Source organism: Triticum dicoccoides, chromosome 1B (assembly GCF_002162155.2).
Source record: "Triticum dicoccoides isolate Atlit2015 ecotype Zavitan chromosome 1B, WEW_v2.0, whole genome shotgun sequence".
In the NCBI taxonomy this organism is placed as follows: Eukaryota; Viridiplantae; Streptophyta; class Magnoliopsida; order Poales; family Poaceae; genus Triticum; species Triticum dicoccoides.
In genome coordinates, this window is record NC_041381.1 from 97,862,904 (window position 1) to 97,872,261 (window position 9,358).

Below are 9,358 nucleotides of genomic sequence, written 5' to 3' on the forward strand. Positions count from 1 at the left end.
AATACACGGTACCTCCGGGAAGCCTGCAAACCATACCCACAGAGATTGTTGGGTCTTCAAGCAGTCCGGCCGACTTAACGCCGAACACAAAGGGCTCGACACACCAAGTGACAGTGACGAAACCCAAAAGCAGCGCTCCGGAAACCAAAAGACTTTCCCATTAGAAGTCAAAACAGTGAACTCACTTCACGTCATAACACGCAGCGTGGCCCCTGCTATACCAGGACACCGTCCGCAGACTGGGGATAGAACCCACCAAAATTCGTTATAGCAGCACTTCCTTCAAAGGAGTGACGCCAGGCCTTTTTAGCCAATTTTACAGGCTCTATACCACTAGGGGTCGTGTTCGGTTCATCCGACAACCTCCGTCGCGAAAAGCTCACCCTCCATCGCCCCATTTAGTAGTAGCCCTTAAGCACTACTGGGGCGTGCAGCTTTCGCGCGCTTTCATGCAATACCGCATTACGCGTCTCTTACGCTTAAAAATGCCCGGTCCACGTGGCATATTCTTAAAACTCCAGGTGTCTCTCGACCATGGAGAATGTGCGGCTTCCTAGACAGCCACACATTATTCCGACCTTGCAGGTCAAAACCCCTAAAAACAGGTCATTTAGACCTCGGACATGGTTAGACGAGTCCGGCAAGGGGCTTCCCAGCCGCATACCCCTTTTTTAGGGGGCCGCGCGCATAAATGATGAAAGCCAATAAAGCTCAGCTTTCTTCATCTTCCAAATTATACTTTATTTTGATACACTTTTTGCACGATATTTCTTAGAAACTAAGTCCTTCTCTTTTACAGATGAAGCACGTGCTACACCCGTCCAGGATACAGCACAACGGAGACACAGGCACAGATGTGCAGTAGGGACCCGTTGCAAGGATTCTTTTCAGATTAAGACCCTGCGTAAACCTTTCTTACTGTCTCTTGTTGATATACATCCCCCGGTTTCCTACCAGAGCCGAGGAGGAGGCTGGCGTTTTGGCATCGGCCGCGTCAGAAGTTCCCGCCTGTACCTGGACACTAGGGGCTTAGGGCTTTATTCTGCCCGATATCATAAAGACCGAACACCTCAGGGAGTGTACGACGTCTCGAGTTAGGCCTTATATGCATCAGTTCCGAATCATGTCTTTGGTCAAATGTTGGGTTTGCCCGGCTCCTGTGTTTTGCTGCCTTACGTTCCGTATCATCGGCTAACACAGCACCAGGAGAACTACTGCGATTGTGCCCCGGTTCGGCCGGGAGAGCACCTCAGTAGAGAAAGCCGAAAACTAACTGTCATGATATAGCGAGAGACTGGTAAACCACTCGATCGACCATTGGAATGTTTAGAATTCCTCCGCTTTGACGAAGAACCGCTTCCCGGTCAGGCACATACGCGCCCCAAGTTCGGAGAAGCGCGGTGCCATCAGGGGCTATATAGTAGCCCCACATTCGAGCTCCTACGGCTAAGTGAAAGTGATAAAGCATTATAGTCCGGTTGCCTAGTTTGCTATGCTATCACCTCCTTAAAAGGACCAAGACGTTGGATTAAGTGTGAAAAAGCGTTTTTCTTTTTGCAAACACCCCCGCACCATGTGCGTGGGGGCTGAAGCCAAAGACTGCCATCTTTCAGATTATACATACATATACGGCCGCACAGGAGATAGTTCAATACTTGAACACACAAGTATAAAAATTCATTGCATTATAAACATGATCTTAGAAATCATACATGTCATTCAAACATAACATCTTTCGAGCACTGCGACTCTATTATACGAGCGCCCTGGAGGACTTCCTCAAAGTAATGCTCGGTGGGGAATCAGCTTTTGTCCGAACCCCGAGATGCAACAGCGATAGCATCCATCTCCGCCCAGTATGTTTTACCACGGGCGAGAGCCATCCGCGCACCTTCTATGCATGCCGACCGCTTCATTGCCTTAATATGCGGCACTGCCCCAAGGAATTGCTGCAACAAGCCAAAATAACTCTTCGGCTTGGGGCTTTTCGGCCACAAATGAGTTACCACATCCGTCATGGCCAGTCCGGACAATCTATTCAGCTCAGCCCACTCAACCAGCCGATCACTCAACGGAAGTGGATGCTTCGAACTATGGAATTGAGACCAGAAAAGCTCTTCCATTTCATGATCCTCCTGGCTTCGAAAGTGCACGACTGCGTCAGCCGCACTCGCCGCCAAGTCCAGATAAGGATCCTCCGCACCGTACAATCGGCCCAGCTGAGCATACTTCGGATCCGTGAACTTTCTACGCAGCATAAAGGGCTTTCCAGCCACAATGTCTCCGACCTGACGCAGTTCCTCCTTCATAGCCCGCATCGCACTACGGCCATCCTTGGCTTCGGCATCGGCCTTCTTCAGGTCCTCTTGCTCCGCTCGGCGTTCTCCTTCAAGAACCTCCATGTGGTCGGTAGCAACTTTTAATTTCATGGCCATTTCGGCCATCTCCTCCCTGCTTCGGCAGTGAGCAGCCTTCTCGGCTTCTAGCTCTTCCGCTGCCTTAAAGGCAGCCGCCTCGCTTTTTCTGGCTTGCTCCTTGGCCCGAGCAAGTTCTGCTCGAAGGTCTTCCACAGCAGCAGCACCATCTGCATCAAGCATACAACTTGTAAGGAATGGGCATGAGCTCCCTTACTAAGTGACCTCGGCGCAATCACATACCTTGTGACTCATCAAGTCGTTTATTGACAAGCGAGATGTCCGCATCTGCAGCGTCGAGTTGCTTCTTCAGCTCGGCGAATCCATTCGTCCGGCTGGCCACCGAACGTTCCGCCACCTGCATAGGAAAGGCGACAGTTAATAAATGAGATTATGATCCTAGGCACGCTGCCGTTCTCGACAGCATACCAAGTCTCAGGGGCTACTATACAGGGCGCACTTCATGTGCCAAACTGTCAATAGGTATGTCATTTTTTGCGTACCTCAAATCCCGTCAGTAAACTTCCGACGACCTCATACAACCCGCTTTCGGCGGACAAGATCCTCTCAATCACATTACCCATTAATGTGCGGTGATCTTCTGAGATGGACGCCCTATTAAGCAAATCCTGCAGCTCCACCAGCCGTACTCCAATGGGTGCCGAACTCTCCAGCCCCACCGGACTCGGGGAGACCCTCCGCGACGACACTTCAGGGTCGTCCGCCCGTGCGATGGGGCGGCGGATGGAGGCGTTTCGCTCTCCATCATCTCCGTACGAAGGTCTCCCGAAGATGAGCTGTGCTGAGATGGGCTGAGATCCGAACTACAAGGTAAAAACTTCGGTTACCTTTAGACATTAAGCAGGGGTGTCTAATAATTATAAAATCCCCCTTTTTTACTTACGGCTCATTAGAGGGCTGATTCCTCCGAGGAGACAGTACGGCCAGGGCGCTTTCTGGCGCAGGACCTTTCGGTACAGATTTCTTTCCCCGCTTTGAGGCCTTGGCCTCCGGGTCTTCGGAAGCGTTCCGCTTCTCCCCCTGGAAGGAGGGACTCTCGATTCCTCGCTTACTAAACGCCTCCTTGGTAGAGGTGACAGTTTCCCCATGCCCCCCTTCGCCCTCATTTGAAGGTGCAACCTCCAACATTTTGATTAACACGGGATCCTGCGTGGTCTCAGGGAGGGGGGCCGGACACCGTATCAGTTTTGCTTGCACTATCCACTCCTGTCCAGGGATAGCTGGTTAAAAGGCAAGCTCACGATAAATAAATGGATGGTGTGTCCGGACACAGGGCTACTTGAGTATCCGGGCGATTGCAGCTTAGGCCAGCGTCCACGGTCAATTCCGGATGCGTCTCTTGCGATACGAAGAACAGCTTATACATCTCCATGGGAGTCAAACCCATGAAGTGTTGGAGAGCTCGCGGCCCCTCCGGATTAAATTCCCATAGGCGGAGGGGGCGACATTTGTAGGGCAGTAGGCGCCGGATCAACATGACATGCACCACTGCGACCAGATTGATCTCCCTTTCTTGGAGGACTCGAATCCGGTCCTGCAATAGGGGGACGTCTTTGGGCGACCCCCAGTCATGCCCCTTGTTGACCCATGACGTCAGCTGTTGTGGAGGGCCCGAGCGAAAGACGGGCGGCGGCTTCTGCCTGTTGCCCCGGGGAGCGGTGATATAAAACCACTCCTGTTGCCACAAGCCGAGCTCCTCTTGGAAAGAGCCCTTGGGCCATGGAGCTTCGGCCCTCTTGCTTATAACCGCCCCACCGCACTCTGCCTGATGCCCTTCAATCATCGTCGGCTCCACGTTGAAGGTTTTGAGCCATAAGCCGAAGTGAGGGGTAGTGCGGAGGAAGGCTTCACAAACGACAATGAATGATGAGATATGGAGGATGGACTCCGGAGCCAGGTCGCGGAATTCCAGCCCATACTAAAACATGAGCCCCCTCATGAAGGGATCCATTGGGAAGCCTAAACCCCGACGGAAGTGAGACATGAACACGACGATCTCGCCAGGCTCGGGAATTGGGATAACTTGCCCTCGGGCAGGCAGCCTATGCGAAATCTCGTAGGTTAAATACCTGGCATCTCTCAGCTTTAGCATGTCCTCCTCCGTGACGGAGGAGGGCATCCACCGGCCTCGTAGATCAGGACCAGATATTGTCGAGGATCGAAGGTACCTGAATTCGGAGCCCTGGGTGTTGGAACTCAGGGAGAGGGGCGGATTCGATAGAAGATTGAATAAAAAGAATGGGCCTTGGTCTCATTATAAAGAGGAAGAATACCAAGAGCCGTCCCCGTGACCGTTTGGAACCCGCCTTCGATGGAGGGGTCGTGGCGACGGGCGCGGTGGGGTTACCCATGTCCGTACTGATGGGAATCTCAGAATAAGGGGAGCACGATCTCTGCTTCGACAGGATGTGACAAGGAAACCGCTTCGCTAAACGCGCTGAAGTATAAAAACATTTCAAATAAAGGCTTGGTTGTGGTGTGACGTCACGCCATGCAATACGTCAGCAGATTGAACTTGTGTGAATATTATTCTCTCTATGGTGGTATGTGGAAATTATTTTGCAGAGCTGGACACTATCCTGGTGTTCACAATCTTCTATAAATTATTCGGAGGAGGAACCCGCCTTGCAATGCCGAAGACAATATGCGCGCCGGACTCGTCGTCATTGAAGCCTGGTTCAGGGGCTACTGAGAGAGTTCCGGACTAGGGGGTGTCCGGATAGCCGAACTATCATCATCGGCCGGACTCCAAGACTATGAAGATACAAGATTGAAGACTTCGTCCCGTGTCCGGATGGGACTTTCCTTGGCGTGGAAGGCAAGCTTGGCGATACGGATATGTAGATCTCCTACCATTGTAACCGACTCTGTGTAACCCTAGCCCTCTCCGGTGTCTATATAAACCGGATGGCTTTAGTCCATAGGACGAACAACAATCATACCATAGGCTAGCTTCTAGGGTTTAGCCTCCTTGATCTCGTGGTAGATCTACTCTTGTAACCCACATCATCAATATTAATCAAGCAGGACGTAGGGTTTTACCTCCATCAAGAGGGCCCGAACCTGGGTAAAAACATTGTGTCCCTCGTCTCTATTACCATCCGCCTAGACGCACAATTCGGGACCCCCTACCCAAGATCCGCCAGTTTTGACACCGACACACTTCACCAGTCGTTTTTCTCCCTCTGTCCTGCGCGGCGGCGGCGCATCTACCAAGGAGGTCGCGAGAGGGGTAAGTTTGTTTGTTCCTTCTCTGTCTCATGGCCATATCATTGATCTTGCTTGCTCTAGCGCTAATTCTGATTTGGAAAAGTAGATCCTGATCAAACTTGGTATAGATTTGTGGTGCACGCATGGAATTGTTTGACGCTACTTGAGGAGGTAATACATCTTTCTAGAGGCCCAAAGATTCAGTTCACCATTCTAGGTATTTCAATTTCAGGCTTGCATTATTTCTAGAGGCCCAAAGATTCAGTTCACCTTTCTAGGTATTTTAGTTTCAGGCTTGCATTATTTCTAGAGGCCCAAAGATTCAGTCCACCTTTCTAGGTATTTCAATTTCAGGCTTGCATTATTTCTAGAGGCCCAAAGGTTCAGTTCACCTTTCTAGGTATTTCAGTTTCAGGCTTGCATTATTTCTAGAGGCCCAAAGATTCAGTTCACCTTTCTAGGTATTTCAGTTTCAGGCTTGCATTATTTCTAGAGGCCCAAAGATTCAGTTCACCTTTCTAGGTATTTCACTTTCAGGCTTGCATTATTTCTAGAGGCCCAAAGATTTAGTTCACCTTTCTAGGTATTTCAGTTTCAGGCTTGCATTATTTCTAGAGGCCTAAAGATTCAGTTCACCTTTCTAGGTATGGACAAAGTAAAAATTATCATGTTTTGCATGCTTGATTTGTATAGACGGTTCGTTTATGTCAATTGTGAGCGAGAGGAGGCCACAGAAGAGTCGGCCACACCAAATCCAGCAGGAAATAGGGTCCAAAGTAGTCAAATGATTGAGAAAGAGCATTTATTGTCAATCTAACCCTGCCATCCATACACCTCTTTGGTTTAGAGTTATTTCAGGGTTAGAATCTAACTCTAACCTCTAACTGAGTTAGAGTTCTCCTTGTCTCGGTTCATCGCCATCATACTTTCCCCATTCCTGTGTTTTCAGTATCCTGCGAATCAAAGAGGCCCTTTTTTGCGGGAAAAATCAAAGAGGCCCTTAGACTGGTTTAGGTTCGGTCATTTTTTATAAACGTGTTATGTCCAAAATTTAATGAACGTGCTCCGGTTTCCACAAAAATAATCCGGTTTCATGTAGTAATTCATTCATTTATTTATTCTTCTGTGGGGGGTTTGCATGTAATTCGTGAGGTCTGAAATGTAAAGTACCCTGGCATATGCTCTAAGTCGTGCATGCACTATGACCCAGATGCTCTATGTCCCACATGTCGGCGAATGGGAGCACGTGGAAATAGCCTAGGAGTACATATAGGAGGATAAATGCGTGAAAAAATATGTACTGTGCATCGTAGCCGCGGTTCGAAAAGGAGACCTAAAGTGATGACAGCTATAGGTCACACGCACCCAACTAGTGGTACTAGACATACGACTAATTTTTCCCTCAAAAAAAAAGAGGCACGAGTGCTCAGTACTCCTATTCTATAAACACGAGTCCCATCTGACAATAGCGTCCATGCTACAGCTAGCTCTCCTCCCTCGTTTCTCTCTTCTAATTCTAAAATCGGCTGACGCCCGGTGGGCGGGGTGGGTTTGCTCAACTGCGGCCCACCTCACAGTGAAAACGTTACGATTGGAATAAAAATGCCATATACTCCCTCCGTTCCTAAATATAAGCCTTTTCACATACTATTTCAAATGGAATACAACATACAGATGTATGTAGACATAGTTTAGAGTGTAGATTCACTCATTTTGCTCCGTATATAGTAGTCACTTGCTGGAATCTTTAGAAAGACTTATATTTGGGAACGGAGGGAGTACTATACTAATAAAACATTAAGGCCACGAGGCAATGCAGTGCTGGTTACAGGAGGCAAGAAGAAGAGATGCATCCATCGACAACGTCCACCTCCTCGACTCAGGGCGCCAGCCCACCGAACGGCGCCTAAGTAGCAGCGGCTTTCGTGGCCAGGTCGACGTGCTTCTGAACAATGGCGTCCAAAGATTCCAGCCGCTGGAAGAAGGCCAACGTCTTTCTGTCCTCGCTTGCCTTGTAGTGGCCTATGTAGACGATTTCCTCATAGACGTGGATGTGCAGGTCGACGGTTTCTTGCATGGCGAGGCGCTGCACGGCGAGCGCGGCCTCGAGGTGCACATTCTTCGTCGCGACCTCCGGCACCTGCAGGGCCACCAGGGCTTGAAAGAGTTTGTCACCATGGAGGCCGGTGAGGGTGGCAGGCAATGAGGAGCCTGCGCGCGCGGGCTGGAGTAGTACGGCGAGGTCATCCGCGCGCTTCTTGACGGCGGTGAACTTGCGGATGGAGTTGACCATCATGTCGTCCATGCGAGAGGCAAAGCCGGCGGCGGCGAGGGCTATGATTCCTGCGGTCGCCAGCACCGTCTGGAAACGCTGCACGGTGCGGGGCCGCAGGACGACGCCTTGGATGATTTGGCACAGCCAACTGCCGCTCGCGTCCATCGCCTCCATAGGTGCTTGTGGCTTCTGGTCACTTGGTCTTGGATTGGAGTGAGCAATGTTGCGCAGAGACTTGCGAGTAGAAGGACTGGAGTGGTGGGGCGCCTTTATTATATGAGAGTCCAAACTCTGTTGCGTTCACATCGTGCTGGCTCTATTCTGCTTCTCCAATTAATTCCCTCTGCATGTAATTGAGGATGCATCATTGACCGTTCAATGTCTCGGGAACCGCTACCCTCTCCCTCCTTGGCATTCAAGCACCTATGGACCCATCGACGACGAGGTGCCTATGGTGACTTCATAAATTTCAAGATGATAGTGTCGTGCATGTGTGCGTTCATAGGGGTGATTGTATGCGCGTGTATATGAGCGCTTGCGTCTGTACTGTGTCAAAAAAACGTAAATGCGTGTCAAAAAGAGACTAGTCAATATACTCAATATTGTGCACCTCGGAGAGGAAAACGATACGTATTTATTTACGGTGTAGATTCATTCATTTTGCTCCATATGTACTCCGTCTCGGTGTAGTCTAGTCACTTGTTGAAATCTCTAGAAGGGCAAATACTCCTTTCTGGTTTACAGGGCTATACTAGCAAGTAGTTGTGCGTACTAGTACAATAGTAGGCTCACATAGAAATTTTGTCTCATGCAAGAGCCTGGCTATATATGCGTGCTCCAATGTTCACAACTGCAACGTTCGGTTTGCGCTTGGCTCTTCGCCTCTTCGAGAAGACGAACAATGATGTTACTACTACTGCTTCTACAGTGTCGAATCCACTGCTGCATGTCCATCCACCGCGAGCGGGACGGATAGCTTGCTGTAGAAGTACTACTAAGAAAAAGCATGTCCTCGTTTGCGAGCAACCGTGCACATGGATGAGGGAGAAGGCGTGTAGTAAAATCAAGCTTCTCCTCGTTGTACGAGTTGACGCGACACATCATAGCACTGGCCCCACATGCTTGCCTCTAAACTTGGTTGAAAGACCCGCAGTGTACAATATATTTGCTGCAACCTCTGACATTTACCCACCACAAATTAAAATATATGTGGCCGTATGCATCGTTCTGATGTAGAGGAAGGGGAGTCCCCCCTTTTCGAAAAAAAACAAATTAAAATATATATTCCTGTCTTGACCAGATGAACGTGCAAACTACAATCACCAGGGTGATAGGTAGGGCCAAAAGACTATTTTAATTTTTTTTAAAACTTCGAGACGGCCACATAGCATCGAGCCGACCCCAACGATTTTAAGCTTATAGGCACGATACACGCTAT